The sequence below is a fragment of the Cervus elaphus genome, chromosome 6, assembly GCF_910594005.1.
Source record: "Cervus elaphus chromosome 6, mCerEla1.1, whole genome shotgun sequence".
Taxonomy (NCBI): Eukaryota; Metazoa; Chordata; class Mammalia; order Artiodactyla; family Cervidae; genus Cervus; species Cervus elaphus.
In genome coordinates, this window is record NC_057820.1 from 42,680,312 (window position 1) to 42,697,605 (window position 17,294).

The 17,294-nt window shown below is 39.9% G+C and overlaps 1 long non-coding RNA gene across 1 annotated transcript in view; it reads right to left on the reverse strand.

Moving 5' to 3' along the window:
* The window catches only part of LOC122696546, a 118,251-nt gene extending 101,606 nt beyond the window's left edge, over positions 1-16,645 (reverse strand). The window contains exon 1 of the long non-coding RNA XR_006341774.1: positions 16,472-16,645. This is a non-coding gene — a long non-coding RNA (uncharacterized LOC122696546). The remainder of the gene's footprint in view (positions 1-16,471) is intronic.
* Positions 16,646-17,294: the final 649 nt, after the last annotated feature.

The following is a 17,294-nucleotide window of genomic DNA, read 5'->3' on the forward strand; positions in this document are numbered from 1 at the left end:
GAGGAATCGGGTGGAGAGGGAGGTGGGAGGGGGGATTGGGATGGGGAATACGTGTAAATCTATGGCTGATTCATGTCAATGTATGACAAAACCCACTGAAATGTTGTGAAGTGATTGGCCTCCAACTAATAAAAAATAAATAAATTTTAAAAAGAAAAAAAAAAAAAATCCCTTGCATTCCTATACACTAACAATGAGAAAACAGAAAGAGAAATTAAGGAAATAATTCCATTCACCATTGTGATGAAAAAAATAAAATACTTAGGGATAATTCTACCTAAAGAAACAGAAGACCTATATGTAGAAAACTATAAAGCACTAATAAAAGAAATGGGAGATGGGAGGGGGGATCGGGATGGGGAATACGTGTAAATCTATGGCTGATTCATATCAATGTATGACAAAAAAAATAAATAAATATTAAAAAAAAAAAAGATGACACAAATAGATGGAGAAATATACCATGCTCATGGATTAGAAGATCAATATAGTGAAAATGAGTATACTACCCAAAGCGATCTATAGATTAAGTGCAATCCCTATCAAGCTACCAATGGTATTTTTCAGAGAACTAGAACAAATAATTTCACAATTTGTATAGAAATACAAAAAAACTGCAAAGAGCCAAAGCAATCTTGAGAAAGAAGAATGGAACTGGAGGAATCAACCTGCCTGACTTCAGTCTATACTACAAAGTTACAGTCATTAAGACAGTATGGCACTGGCACAAAAGACAGAAATATAGATCAATGGAACAGAATAGAAAGCCCAGAGATAAATCCACATACCTATGGACACCTTATCTTTGACAAAGGAAGCAAGAATATACAATGGAGAAAAGACAACCTCTTTAACAAGTGGTGATGGGAAAACTGGTCAACCACATGAAAAAGAATGAAAGTAGAACACTTTCCAGTATTCTTGCCTGGAGAATCCCAGAGACGGAGGAGCCTGGCAGGCTGCCGTCTATGGGGTCGCACAGAGTCAGACACTACTGAAGTGACTTAGCAGCAGCAGCAGAACACTTTCCAACACTATACACAAAAATAAACTCAAAATGAATTAAAGATCTAAATGTAAGACCAGAAACTATAAAACTCCTAGAGGAAAACAGGCAAAACACTCTCTGACATAAATCACAGCAGGATCCTCTACGACCCACCTCCCAGAGTAATGGAAATAAAAGCAAAAATAAACAAATGAGACCTAATTAGACTTAAAAGCTCTTGCATAATGAAGGAAACTATAAGCAAGTGAAAAGACAGCCTTCAGAATGGGAGAAAATAATACAAAATGAAGCAACTGACAAATAATTAATCTCAAAAATGTACAAGCAGCTCATGCAGCTCAATTCCAGAAAAATAAATGACCCAATCAAAAAATGGACCAAAGAACTAAACAGACACTTCTCCAAAGAAGACATACAGGTGGCTAACAAACATATAAAAAGACAAATTAAAACCACAATGAGGTACCAGATCACACCAGTAAGAATGGCTGCTATCAAAAAGTCTACAAATAATAAATGCTGGAGAGGGTGTGGAGAAAAGGGAACCCTCTTAACACTGTTGGTGGGAATGCAAACTAGTACAGCCACTATGGAGAACAGTGTGCAGATTCCTTAAAAACTGGAAATAGAACTGCCACACGACCCAGCAATCCCATTGCTGGGCATACACACCAAGGAAACCAGAATTGAAAGAGACACGTGTACCCCAATGTTCATCGCAGCACTGTTTACAATATCCAGGACATAGAAGCAACCTAGATGTCCATCAGCAGACGAATGGATAAGAAAGCTGTGGTACATATACACAATGGAATATTACTCAGCCATTAAAAAGAATGCATTTGAATCAGTTCTAATGAGATGGATGAAACTGGAGCCTATTATACAGAGTGAAGTAAGCCAGAAAGAAAAACACCAATACAGTATACTAACGCATATATGTGGATTTTAGAAAGATGGTAATGATGACCCTATATGCGAGACAGCAAAAGAGACACAGATGTAAAGAACAGACTTTTGGACCCTGTGGGAGAAGGGGAGGGTGGGATGATTTGAGAAAATAGCATTGAAATTGTAGCTTACCATATGAGAAACAGATCACCAGTCCAGGTTCAATGCATGAGACAGGGTGCTCAGGGCTGGTGCACTGGGGTGACCCTGAGGGATGGGATGGGGAGTGAGGTGGGAGGGGTATTCAGGATGGGGGACACATGTACACCCATGGCTGATTCATGTCAATGTATGGCAAAAACCACTACAATTCTGAAAAGTAATTAGCCTCCAATTAAAATAAATAAATTAATTTTTTAAAAAGATGATGCCCCAAGAAGCCTCTTCCTTTTCCCTGAGCCTGGGGAAAGACACACTTGCAGTATACTGCACCCAATTCAGTCTGGAGCTGAGGAACCCAGCCAACCTGCACCTCAAAGCAGAACTACCCAGTTGTACCGGTGTCCCATGACTGCTCTAGCACAAATCTGGTATCTCAAAACAACAAAATTTACTCTCTTACAGTTCTGGAGGCCAAGTCAGTTTTGCTGACCAAAATCAAGCCATCAGCAGGCCAAAATCAAAGTATTGGCAGGGCCATGCTCCAATCAGAAGCATTAGGGGAGAATATGTTCCTGCCACTTCCAACTTCTAGAGCTGCATTCCTTGACTCATGGCCCCTTCACCTATCTTCAAAGCCAGCTGCACAGTTTCTTCAAATCTTCTCTGTGGCCACCATATACCACCTCTGCCTTCTGTGTCAAACCCCCTCTGCCTCCCTCTTATAAAGACATTTATGATTGCATTTAGGGCTCACTAGGATAATCCAGAATAATTTCCCACCTTAAGATCCTTAACTTAATCACATCTACAAAGTCTCCTTTGCTACATAAGGTAACACTCATGGGCTACAAGGATTAGGACCTGGACATCTTGAGAGGGCCATTACTCAGCCTGCCACACCAGTGGAGCCCATCAAGGACCCACCAAACCACAGTCAATCTGTAGATCCATGAGAATGGGAATAAATGTGCATTGTTTTAAGCTCCTGAGTTTCAGGGTGATTTATTATGCAAACTCCAATATTTTGGCCACCTCATGTGAAGAGTCGACTCATTGGAAAAGACCCTGATGCTGGGAGGGATTGGAGGCAGGAGGAGAAGGGGACGACAGAGGATGAGATGGCTGGATGGCATCACCGACTCAATGGGCATGAGTCTGAGTAAATTCCGGGAGTTTGTGATGGACAGGGAGGCCTGGCACACTGCGATTCATAGGGTCGCAAAGAGTTGGACACGACTGAGCGATTGGACTGAACTGAACTGATTATGCAACATAATTGTGGCAATAGCAACAAAATTGTGGCAATTTTCTGAAGCCTCCCCTGATTTTATGAACCACTGGGCATCTCTAATAAATTCCCATTGTACTTAAATGAATTAGAATTGGTTTCTATTAATTGCAATCCAAACAACCTACCTGATATTTACCAACCATAACAACTTTGAGAAAGTCAGAGTAGAATATCAAATGATAATACTGAGAACATGACTTAAACTGCATGTTTTTCTTAGTACTTGTACCATAATGATCTGTCTGGAGAAAACTGACAAAATAGAGAAGTCAGTAGAGGAGGGATATTTAGATGACCGAAGCACTTTAAGTGGATAGTACTTCTTTTCTAATCAAGGGAAACTAAATCAAAACCCTAACCTTCAGGTAAAAGAGATAAGTAATTAAGATGGGTGTTTTAACAGAAAGAGAGAGCAGTTGTTAAAATGATTACAATAGTGTATGCTGTCCCAAAGAGACAATGACAAGAACTCTGACAAGACTACTGAATCAAACTGGCATTTTTTTAAACTTTATTTTAACTTCTACTCATTTCTATCCAGAAGAGATTCCACAGGTCAGAGAAGTGGCAATGAATTAATGTCATAAAAAAGGTATAGAGACAGCAGGAAATTGCGGACCATTAGTTAAGCCCTGTGATTCTTTGCCCTCATTTTACATCTTAAACAAAGCAAAAAAGGACACTAGATAGAAGGTAACTCTAAAATGTGCTGCTCTGTAAAGGCCAGCCAACAGAGCTTCGAGACATTTATTTGAAATCAGGACATTAGTGCCAGAGTGAATAAAGGGAATGTAATAGGTTTACATTTTACAAAGAGGCCTGACAGATCTATATCAAAAGAAGAATGTCCAAGAGACAGAGTGATGGGATAATAGGAAGTGGAATTAAAACTTGGCTTCCAAGGAGACAAAAAGCAATGATAACTTGGAGTGCTTCCAAAGTAACTTGGGAGTAATGTGTGGAGGTGAGGAGAAAGTTAGAGCAAAGGCAGCTCCAATATTGGGCGGATTTAAGCAACGGAGATTCCCCTAGTAGAAGACCTGTGTCTGCCTTCTTGAAAACAAAGATCTGCACCATTTCACTGGAAGAATCACAGCTCTTCTTTCTTGAACAAATTACTTAGAATAGAAAAGTCTTCCAGAAGACTTCTGACAAATGAACTAAGCTGATGGGGATGGATGAAAGTGAAAGAGGAGAGTGAAAAAATTGGCTTAAAGCTCAACATTCAGAAAACTAAGATCATGGTATCTGGTCCCATCACTTCATGGCAAATATATGGGGAAACAGTGAAAACAGTGGCTTGACTTTATTTTTCTGGGCTCCAAAATCACTGCAGATGGTGATTGCAGTCAGGAAATTAAAAGACACTTGCTCCTTGGAAAGAAAGTTATGACCAACCTAGACAGCTTATTAAAAATCAGAGACATTACTTTGCCAACAAAGGTCCATCTAGTCAAGGCTCTGGTTTTTCCAGTGGTCATGTATGGATGTGAGAGTTGGACTATAAAGAAAGCTGAGTGCTGAAGGATTGATGCTTTTGAACTGAGGTGTTGGAGAAGACTCTTGAGAGTCTCTTGGACTGCAAGGAGATCCAACCAGTCCATCTAAAGGAGATCAGTCCTGGGTGTTCATTGGAAGGACTGATGTTGAAGCTGAAACTCCAATACTTTGGTCACCTGATGTGAAGAGGTGACTCATTTGAAAAGACCCCGATACTGGGAAAGATTGAAGGCAGGAGGAGAAGAGGATGACAGAAGATGAGATGGTTGGATGGCATCACTGACTCAATGGACATGAGTTTGGGTATACTGCGGGAGTTGTTGATGGACAGGGAGGCCTGGCATGTTGCAGTTCATGGGGTCGCAGAGTCGGACACGACTGAGCGACTGAACTGAACTGAACTGATGGGGATGGGACCTCTCCTCTTAAAAAAAGAGATGAAATGGATCAAATATGACCCCAAAAATGCATAACTGAGTTTGAAATATATAAACAGAAATATCCAGGTGATTAAAAACAAAAGATTTCACAGAACAGGAAATGTGCACTAATCTCACAGCCTTTCAGTAGAGCAGGCCCAAGAGCAGGATGAGGCAAGGGTTCCAGAAAGCAGAGAAGTGGGAATTGGGCCCCTGTATCAGTCCCTTGGTTGGGAGGATCCCCTGGAGAGGAAAATGGCAACCCACTCCAGTATTCTTTCCTGGGAAATCCCATAGACAGAGAATCATGGCAGGCTACAGTCCATGGGGTTGCAAAGAGTCAGACACAATTGAGCGACTTTCATTTTCATCAGTCCACATGCCTCAAAGCACATTGGTAGGAAAAATGTGTATATTAATAATTTTGTCTTGGGACTTCCCTGGCTGTCTGATGGTTAGGACTTCACCTCCAATGCAGGGGGTGAATTTGATCCCTGGTCAGGAAACTAAGATCTTACATGCCTGGGGGTCAAAAAAACCAAAATATAAAAAGAAACAGAAGCAATATTGTAATAAGTTCAATAAAGACTTCAAAAATGGCCCACATCAAAAAATATTTTTTAAAAAATTCTCTTAAATGGCTACCACTTAACCATCTGGCAAGATAAACCAAAACTCTTCATAATCTTTCCAAGTCTACTAACTAAAGACCCTGTCTTGACTAGTAAATAATTCCTTTCTACAACCATTTACTTCTGCTTTCATTGGTTGCTATGCTTACTAAGGGTAAATAGTGCTGTTTCCTAAACCTGTCACTGCCTGAGTACTTGTAACTTTAACTCCATAATTTAATTAAATATTAAGATAACTGATGTAATGTGAATTTGAAAGAGGGGGCTTACTGTTTCTATTAGAAACAGTTTGAATTCTTCAGAAAATTCAACAAAGGTGAGTTGCTAAAAATACTGCTATCAAATTAGTTATGAATTATGAAACTTTAAGACCACTGGGGAGTCTTAAAAATTTAGAAGAACTCTGCTGTCAGATTGCTAAACAAATATTTTTCTTTCACTCTACTACAAGTCCTTTAAAGAAAGTAGAATCAAAGATGATACGTTATGGATGTCAGAGAGATCAATAACTGGCAAATTAAAGTACATTTGCCACATTTAAAGTAAAATAAATATTTAAGATTTTTTTTTAGTTCGCTACATTAACATGTGGTGGAAATCCTTATTCAAAAAGTGAGTTTTTTAAAATACTCATGTCACATCTGTCAGAATGGCTACTATCAAAATGACAACAAAGAAGAAGCATTGGTGAGGACGTGGGGAAAAGGAAGCCTTCATGCACTGTTTGCGGGACTAAATTGGTGCAGGCACTATGGGAAAAGTTTGGCGAGTCCTCAAAAAATTAAAAACAGAACTGCTATATGATACAGCAATTCCACTCCTGGGTATTTATCCAAAGAAAACAAAAACACTAATTCAAAAAGATATATGGAGACTCCCCTGGCAGTCCAGTGGTTAAGACTTTGCCTTCCAATGAAGGGTGTGCAGGTTCAGTCCCTGGTTGGGGAGATAAGACCCCACATGCCTCCTGGCTGAAAAACCAAAAACCTAAAACAGAAGCAATACTGTAACAAATTCAAAGACTTTAAAAATGATCCACATCAAAAAAAAAATGTTTTTAAAGATATACGCACTCTTATGTTTACCGCTGCATTATGTATAACAGTCAAGATATGGAAGCAGTCCAAGCGCCCATCAATAGTTGAATGGATAAAGATATTATTTACACACACACACACACACACACACACACAATGGAATACACATCAACCATAAAAAAGAATGAACTCTTGACATCTGCGACAACATAGATAGGATAAATGAGTCAGAGAAAGACAAATAGTGTATGATTTTACTCACAGAGGGCTCTAAAATACAAATGAAGAAACATAACAGAAAAGGAGTTAGACACAAAGAACAAAAACAGGTGGTTATTAAGAGAGAGAGGCATTGAGGGAGGAAAGAAATATTTGAGGGAGATTAAGAGGCATAAACTTTCAGTTGCAAAACAAATGAGTCACAGATGTGAAATGCACAGTGTAGAAAATATAGTCATAACTAATACCTTTGTGGAGACGTATTGTAACCAGACTTATCATGGTGATCATTTTGAAATATATAGGAAAAAAATCACTGTGTTCTGAATAGAAACTAACATAATGTTGTAGGTCAATTATACTTCAAAACAAATAAACAAATATACAAACAAACTCATGGAAAGAGATCGGACTTGTGGTTACCAGAGGCAGAGGGTAGGGGGAACTGGATGAAGGCAGTCAAAAAGTACTACAAACTTCCAGTTGTAAGATAAATAATAGGGATGCACAACATGACAAATATAATTAACATGACTGCACATCATATATGAAAGTTGGCTGTGAAGAGAATAAACCCTAAGAGTTCTCATCACAAATGTTTTTCTTATTTTTTAAAGCTGTATCTATAGTGATATGATGGATGTTCACTAAACTTATTGTGATAATCATTTCATGACGTAAGTCAAATCATTATTCTGTACACCTTAAACTTACATAGATTTTGTTTAGTCACTAAGTTGTGTCTGACTCTTTGCAACCCCATGGACTGCAGCACACCAGCCTTCCCTGTCCTTCACTATCTCCCGGAGTTTGCTCGAATTCATGTCCACTGAGTCGATGATGCTACCCAAGCATCTCATCCTCCGCGGCCCTCTTCTTTTACCTTCAATCTTTCCCAGTATCAGGATCTTTTCGAATGAGTCAGCTCTTTGCATCAGGTTTTGTCAATTATATATCAATAAAGCTAGAAGAAAAAATACTTTAATAAAGTAAAAATATCCATGTGTGTTCAGTTCAGTTCAGTCGCTCAGTCGTGTCCGACTCTTTGTGACCCCATGAAACGCAGCACGCCAGGCCTCCCTGTCCATCACAAACTCCCGGAGTTTACTCAAACTCATGTCCATCGAGTCGGTGATGCCATCCGACCATCTCATCCTCTGTTGTCCCCTTCTTCTCCTGCCCCCAATCTCTCCCAGCATCAGGGTCTTTTCCAATGCGTCAACTCTTCGCATGAGGTGGCCAAAGTATTGGAGTTTCAGCTTCAACATCAGTCCTTCCAATGAACACCCAGGACTGATCTCCTTTAGGATGGACTGGTTGGATCTCCTTGCAGTCCAAGGGACTCTCAAGAGCCATTAGTTGTGTCCAAATCTTTGCGACCCCATGGACTGTAACCTGCCAGGCTCCTCTGTCCATGAAATTCTCCAGGCAAGAATACTGGAGTGGGTTGCTATTTCCTTCTCCAGGGGATCTTTCTGACCAGGGATTGAACCTGGGTCTCCTGCATTGCAGGCAGATTGTTTACCATCTGAGCTACTAGGGAAGCCCATAAAAATATCCACGGCTGAATCTATCTTTAAATGGAAGTCACAAGACTCTATCATACTAAACTTGATTTCTGACTGGGAAAAGTCAGTCAAATATTTTGGGCAATTTTTAAAATCCACAGAATGAGGGGAATAGACAAGATAATTTCTTAGGATGCCTCCAATTGGTATATTCTACTGTGTTATCATTCCACTTGGTGAGCCAGTCTATTTGGAAAACAATTGGGATTGGGGTTAAATTTAAGTGAAGAACCAGGTCTTCCTGGCAGAGGAATCTCCCTCTGGCTATCAGCAGTTGCACAGCACTGCAAGTAACAGAGAGGTCACCTGGGAGTAAAACACATTCAAGCAAATGAAAGGACTAACTTAAACACACTAATCCAGGAAATACAGAGCTAAGATTGAAAACCTGTCCTGGTACCCAGCATTAAGTAAAGCTTTTTGTCTTCTTTTCCCCCACCACAACAGTGCCAATTAAGAATAGAGTGTCAGCTGAGAGAGGTGTATAATGGAAAATGCTGACAGATTCTTAACTCTAACAGCCAGAAGAGAGTAGCTTTAATAAGGTGTCTGGAAGCAAAGGAATTTTTTAAGGAGTGAGGAGAAATGGGAAATTACTAAACAAAATGAGATGAGCTGGAGGTGGGGATGGGAAACTTGATAAGGGAGTCCTGAGACTGACAGAAAGCCAAATCAAATCGTGCTGTAAGCAACATCTCTCCCATTGCTTTGGACTCAGCCACAACCCCACCTGGTTCACTCCTGGCTGAACTCTGTCCTATCCCAGAAGCCAGTGGCCCAGCTTTGAGATGACCTCTGGCCCTAAGGCTTTGCCCTGTCTGCACACAAAGGAAATACCATGTGACAAAGACATTTAAAAATAAAGTCGTATTTAATGTAATACTTTCTAAAGTCTCTTCAGCAAGAGTCAGGTCAAATTAAGTCAGGAAGACATCTCAAGGGGAAAACCAAACCAAAAGAAATTCTGAATGATACCATGCAATATGATCACCCTAAAATACAGTATGATTCCTCCCTGATCCTACTTTGGGGATTTGTCTTTTACTTTTTAATTATGGAAAATTTTAAGCAAGCTAAAAGTACAGAGAATAGGAAAATGAGCCATGTAGCCATCATACTGCTTCCATAATTATCAATACATATCAATCTTGTTTTTACCTGCATTCCTGCCCATATCCCCCTTCCTCTACTAGACTATTTTAAAGCAAATAGACACAGCAGATTACTTCAACCCAGGATATTTTGGCATGTATCTCTAAAATACTTTTCTATTTCTTAGCATAACCAAAATATCGCTATCACACCTCAAAAAAAATGGGCTTCCCAGGTGACATTATTGGTAAAGAATCTGCCTTCCAATGTAGGAGAAGTAAGAGATGTGGGTTTGATCCCTAGGTTGCGGAGATCCCCTGGAAGAGGGCATGGCAACCCACTCCAGTATTCTTGCCTAGAGAATCCCCAGGGACAGAAGAGGCTGGTGGGATCTGGTTCATAGGGTCCCTAGGAGTCAGATATGGCTGAAGCAACTTAGCACATGCACATGCCCCTCAAAAAATAATAATAAATCTTAACTATAAAATTCCATCACTGTGCAGGCTTCTCTGGGGCATTTTTTTAGAATAATGAGAGTCAGGCAATCGAGGACAAGCTGAGAGCACTACCAATCAATGCTAAAGAATAGTAACAGTAATAGCAAAATAAAACAAACAACCTTGAGACTTGGCCAAAATCACATCATAAACACTCCCTAAGCCAACAAACAGCTGACAGTCAGCAGCCAGGCAACACCACCCCCTGCCTCCTTCTGCACATGCCCTCAATCCTCAGCTCAGGTTTATTCTACCATGGCTTATCTGCTCCTTTGAGGCTACTTCATATGATACTTATTTTACAACCAATTTGACCTATATAAAAAAATTGAAGGAAGACCCCATATTAATTCCCACAGCACTATAACAAGACTTAAATTTTGTTGAACAGATCCAATCACAGAGCACTAAATAGGACTGCTTGAAAGGGTCCATCTGCACAAACCATGATGAGCCTGTCAAACAATGGAGAAAAAAGAATGACCCTTGGTGAATGAGTGATGATGAAGAAAAAGGGCTCTTGAGTTGGACTATCTGGGTTCCAATTCCACCTCTGAAATTACATTCTGAGTAATCTTAAGCAAACTGCTTATCATTATATTTGCACCTGGATTTCCTCAAACATTGAGTGAGGTCAGTAATAGGATCTATCTCCTAGCCCAGTTCTGAGAATTAAAAAGCATAATGCTAAAACTGGGACAGCAGCAGGCAAACTGGCATGGCTGGTTACCCTGTAAAAAAGTATCTGGTAAACAGAAAGTATTCAATAAATATTAACATACCAGTAGTAGAAATAACTGAGGTAGAAGTAGTGTTAGTTCCTAATCAAAGGAGATAGCTAATTCCTCAAACTCCAAAATACAATTTACTTGTATTTTGAAATGCATCAAATAGAAATTTTGAAATCACCAAAATCTCCAAATCTGGAAGAATTCAAACACATTGAGAAAGAGTATATGTCCAATTTAGTGGACTTATTCCATGGTTCCCAAACCTAACTGACCATCAGATTCTCTGAGGAGTTCCCTCAAATACAAATGCTTAGGCCCCTTGAATTCACATATTTCTTTTGGGATGTGGGGATTGATAGTCCTGTTAAAGATCCTTGAAAGTGAAAGTCACTCAGTCCTGTTCAACTCTTTGCAACCCCATGGACTATACAGTCCATGGAATCCTCCAGGCCAGAATACTGGAGTGCATAGCCTTTCCCTTCTCCAGGGGATCTTCCCAACCCAGGGATCGAACCCAGTCTCCTGCATTGCAAGTGCATTCTTAACAGCTGAGCCACAAGGGAAGCCCTAAATACTTTCTTCGAACAACACAGAGATGACTCTACACATGGAAATCTCTAGGGGATCTTCCCAAGCCAGGGACCAAACCCAGGTGTCCTGCATTGCAGGTGGATTCTTTACCAGCTGAGCCACAAGGGAAGCCCAAGAATACTGGAGTGGGTAGCCTGTCCCTTCTGCAGTGGATCTTCCCCATCCAGGAATCGAACTAGGGTCTCCTGCAGTGCAGGAGGATTCTTTACCAACTGAGCTATCAGAGAAGCCCCAAAAGTTTCTTGGTTGATTCTAATCAACAGTCAGATCTTGACTACTTCCAAAATTTCCTCTATTCCTCAAGTTTTATGACTCCAAGAATTTCCCAAATTCTCTTGTTTCAAAGACCCCCACCTCCTGGCCCTCCCAGGAGGACCAAACATCTGAGTCTTAAAACTTCCCAAAACTAAAATAAAACTTTACCTGAGTGTTTTGGAGGTTTTGAGGTGGAGTGTTTTTCCTGTTTTTTTTTTTTAATTGGGTAAAGTGAAAAATTATACCATCTGCTTCTGAGTCTCTAGTGGATTTATCCAAGGTAATTCAATCTTATCAGAAAAAAATGAGTAACTGACTGACTGATTCTTCTGACAAGTGACACAGCTCTGTCCTCGTCTCAGGCCTGTAGCAAGACACTGGCTGTGACACCAGAGACAGTGGTGAATGCTTCAGCAGCTGTCTTGCCCTCAGGGAAATGGAGAGGTGCACGTGATTTACACCAGGGCACACGGCAAGCCAGGGGGCAGTGCCAGAAATAGGATCTGCCACTCCCGCCTGGCAGGCTATGCTCCGCGTCGTACACCCCGAGGATATGGAAGCGAGGTCTCTCATCTGAGTAAAGATGACTTCCATTTAGAGGTTCATAAATGCTACTCTGAAAGGAGGAAGAAAATTCCCCTTTCATGCTCAATCAAGCCTAAACCAAGGTGAGAGAATGGGGAAATGTTATTTATTTTTGTAAGATGAAAGAGTGTTGTATTTATTCACTTCTTGTCAGAATCACAGAGGGGCTTCTTTTCCCCGAGATTCGTCATGCCTGATCTCACGCAGGGCTGCTTGGAAGGCTCAGTGGGGCCAAAAAGATAGGGGTGATCGCTATAGCTGGCCTAGAAAAAAAGAGATTTTTTGTTTTCTGTATAAGGCCATATCATATTTGAGTTGATTATATTTCTAAGTGCCTGGCTCAATGCAGAAACTTCAAAGATAGAACAAGGAAAGTATTAAATGTCACTGGAGAACCTGAAAAAAAAAAGATAAATTTCTTTTCCCCACAATTTTAACCTATTCCTAAGAAATGATTCAGTCTCTTTAGGCTGAAACTTTGTGTAGTTATACAGTTCTATTTAAAATATTTCCATCTTTTTCACATGTCTTTCTGACATGCAGCTAGTTGATTCCTCCTCAAGGGTAAGCATGAAGCTTTTACACATGTGCATACAGGTGCACACACACAACTTCATAGAACCCACTACAGTGTTCCACACTCAGGGTACTTAACTCATATCTTACAATTATTCAATTATAGAAATAAATGAATATACTAAATAGCATATATTTAACTATATTAAAAGAAATATGGGTTAGATGGCAATAAATAAGTGTTGAGGGCATGGTGGAGGAGGGAAATGCTTAAAACTTACTTTTTACATTTCAAAACTTGGATAAAAATAATGGTAGAATTATTGATGGGGTTTTCTATGTTTTTCTGTATTCTTCACATGTATATAAAGGACTTTTGTTTGCTTCATCATGCAAAAAAGAAACAAATGTTTATAAAACTGGCAAGTATAAATCATAGCACACAAACATAAGTATACAAGAAATACGTAGTACTATGTTTTCTATAACTAACTTACCTTCTGATGCCATAGTCCCTTTTTACTGGGCAGATGGAAATTTTATTCTCAACCCATTCCCCTGATGCCAGGGAAATGGGGGAAGTGAGGGGACATCTGTCCACACTAGTTGGACATATGCTTATTTCTTGCAGCACAGTAGTGATCTCTCTCTACCAAGTCAGGGTTGAGCCTTAAAGATGGGGTTGAGATTCTAGGGGTGAGATGGGCATGAAATAAACAAGGCAGGGACACGGGTGTGGTGGAGGCAGGGGAACGAAGGGTAAGGGACACCAGAGAGACTCCCAGATTCCCGTTTAAAGCATAGTCCACTAAGACAATCCTATAGCCTACCATCCTGAAGATGGTACAAAGCATCTATTTGATCTTTCATCTCAGTGATCTTCCCCTCCATGTGGGGATCTCATTAGAAGGAATACCAGGAATTTCTGCTTTTCCTGGATCCCTTCCATTTCCCTCAGCTCCCCAGGGTCCACTTTCATCTCATTTTCATCGTGGAGTTATTTTGTAATGTCACTGAAACCAGAAACATCCATCTCTGTCCTTGTTGAGTAGAGGAAGAACCCTACAGTTCACCAAAGGAAAAATCTTAGATCTTTTATACTTTTTTACAGTTGGACAAGACAAATACTTATGCTAATACTGACTGCCTCTTATAGGCATGGTGGGCACAGTCACTGTTTCTTTACTGTGATTGATGAAGACCTTCTTTCCACCAAGAAGAAGGGGAAGAAAAATTCCATCCTGCCTCAGAAAGACAGAAAAGAAATGGAAGATAAGGAACGTAGGTGCCTACTTTTTACCCAGTGCTTCATGAAACAGAGTTGGTGAACACACCCATGTGTTCTCAAAGAGCTCATTGTCTTTGTAGAAAACTGAAGATAGCACAGTCGTGTCCAACTCTTTGCGACCCCAGGGACTATACAGTCCATGGAATTCTCCAGGCCAGAATACGGGAGTGGGTAGCCTTTCCCTCCTCCAGGGGATCATCCCAATCCAGGGATCAAGCTCAGGTCTCCCACACTGCAGGCAGATTCTTTACTGCCTGAGCCACTAGGGAAGCCCAAGAATACTGAAGTGGATAGGCTATCCCTTCTCCAGCAGATCTTCCCGATCCAGGAATTGAACCGAGGTCTCCTGCATTGCAGGCAGATTCTTTACCAACTGGTTTATCAGGGAAGCCTCTTTGTAGAAAAGATAGATACAAATATCTAGCTACAATATAAAAGAATTTATAAATTGAAAAAGAATTTTTAAATTGCAGTGGAATCACAGATTGGATAGTTGTATCTGCCTGAAGTCATCTGAAAAGACTTCATAGAATAGAAACATTTCAACCAAACTTCCAAGCATGACTTGGAGATGGGCAACTAAAGACAAAAAATCATATGTGCAAAGCATAAAAGGCTGAAACCATATGACTTTTATAGACTCTCAGGTAGAACAGTGTATCTAAATACAGGGATGATCAGAGAGAGAAAGACAGATTTTTCACCAGATTTATTCTATGTGAGATTTTCCTGGTGGCTCAGTGGTAAAGAATTCACCTGCAACGCAGGAGACAAGGGTGTGATCCTTGGGTCAGAAAGATCCCCTGGAGAAGGAAATGGCAACCCACTCCAGTATTCTTGCCTGGGAAATCCTATGGACAGCGGAGCCTGGTGGGCTACAGTCTGTGGGTCACGAAAGAGTCAGATACTACTTAGCAACTAAACAAAAATGTATGTGATCCCTGTACAATTGGGCAGTTCAGTCTCATAAAATAGTGATCATAAAGGCCTCACCTAATCCCAAAGTAAGGACATCTAGAGCTAAGGCATGAACTGGAATTATGTCCCAAAGACAAAGAGCAAAAAAATAATGATGAATATGTCCATAAATGGCTGACCTGCCTCCTAGTCTGTTCAGGAATGTACTATCTCTTATTCACTCCTCATTCTTTATTTTTCCTTCTCACTGAACTGAAGAATTTCTTTCCACCTCACTCTCCATACCCTCTCAAGCCAACTATCCCTCCTCCAAAGGATGAATTTAAGTTCAATATCCACATCCTTATTAGAAAAGGTAAGAAATGGTCTTTCATTTTTATTTTTCCCCTCAATTCGCTAATGATAAGATTAGAAGAAACTGCAGTAGGTATTGATGCCTCCTCTTCCATTATATGCAGTTTCTAACAATTGCAGTTTCAAAGCCCAATAGCCAGAGAACGAGGACTAGAAGAGCCAAGCATCTAGCTCAATAAATGTTTATGCCAGTTCAATAGCTTATATACTTCTTTTCTGAAATAATGGAATGCTGGCCAAAAAAAAAAAAATCAATCAGCTTTTGTGAAAGGAAAAACTAAAAAACATTACAGAGTTACGTCCTAATTGGAGGGGTAACTGATGTGGATGGCAAGGTTCTCTCAAGAAACAAGGTGTTCCTCACGTAAGATCCAGCCATCGCTGGTTTCTCATACTCACAGATGCTTTAATTTTGGATTTAGAGAAATTGCTTATTTTTTCAATATTTTATATATTTGTTTTTTATGAATTTATTACATTATTGCTGTGTCCTAATCTCTACTTGAACCTCTCTTGGAGAAACTAGGGAGAGGACCCTGGGAGAATATGGAGAAAGTTACATGGTGCTTGGTAAGTCAGCCTTCCTGATATTTCCACGATTGATTTATCCTTGGACCAACAGCATTTTCAGCCGATTCCTACTGTAAGCAGAATTAACGTATACAGGTTTGAGAGCACTCCCATTTTCCTTACACAAGAAATTATTCTGTAATAACTAAAATAATTTTTATCAAGGAAACTAAGACTTTAGAAAGGATAAAAAGAACATTATTTAAAACTAAGAAAAGATTTTAAGGGCTGTTGATTAAAAGTTTGTAAATAGCTGCTGACCATTTCTTATTAAGCAAAATGTTAGGGAAAAAAATTTGGAGAGAGTAGCAGCAAAAATTTTAAAAACAGGAAAGACTTCACTCACCATAAAAATTGTTGAACACAGAAATATCCTCCCAAATGTAGACTGCTCCGTTGAGTACATTTCCATTTTATCTATGAATGTGCCTCGAACAGGTAAACAAAATCACGAACATAAAGAATTTCTGATTTCCTCTCTCCTTTTGGTAATTTGTTTTTATAGGAAACACCTTTATGATTGTCCAAATACAAAATAACAGTTGCAACAATAGAAGAAAATGGTCATCTCAACATGCCATTTCTCTGACATTGTACAGGCGTGACAGACTGTCCGGCCAGCTCTGGAGAGCAGCCGCCAGTGGCCAACAACCCTAAAATAGGACAGACATTGCTATCATTACAGAGCACAGCGATAATTCAGAAAGCACTGGAGTGATGGAAAATAAAATCTTTGAAATGCAGAAAGCGGTAGATTTAATCATGAGTGATCCCTGCACAATTGGGCAGTTCTGACATCTCATAAAATAGTCCACCACAAAAGGCTTGCCTGATCCTAAAGTAGAGGTAAGAATTGGCCGCGAATTATAACATCAAAATGGCTGCTACCTTTGCTGCCTCACAGTCTGAACCTTGTATAATCAAATCATCACAAAATATTTCAGCTTCTGGAAAATGCCATAGAGAAAAAAGTCCAAGCCCTCAATTTACAGGTAAGGAAATTGAGTCCCAGAGAGTCTAGGAAGCTTGTCCAAAACAACCAAGAGCTAAAATCCCCCATTCACTCAACCCTCTTTAATTGATATAGCAAATGCAGTGGTAAAGAATATTCATTCTTCCTTTCCTAATTCAGTCATCCATTGTATCATAGAAAAAGCAAAAGAATTCCA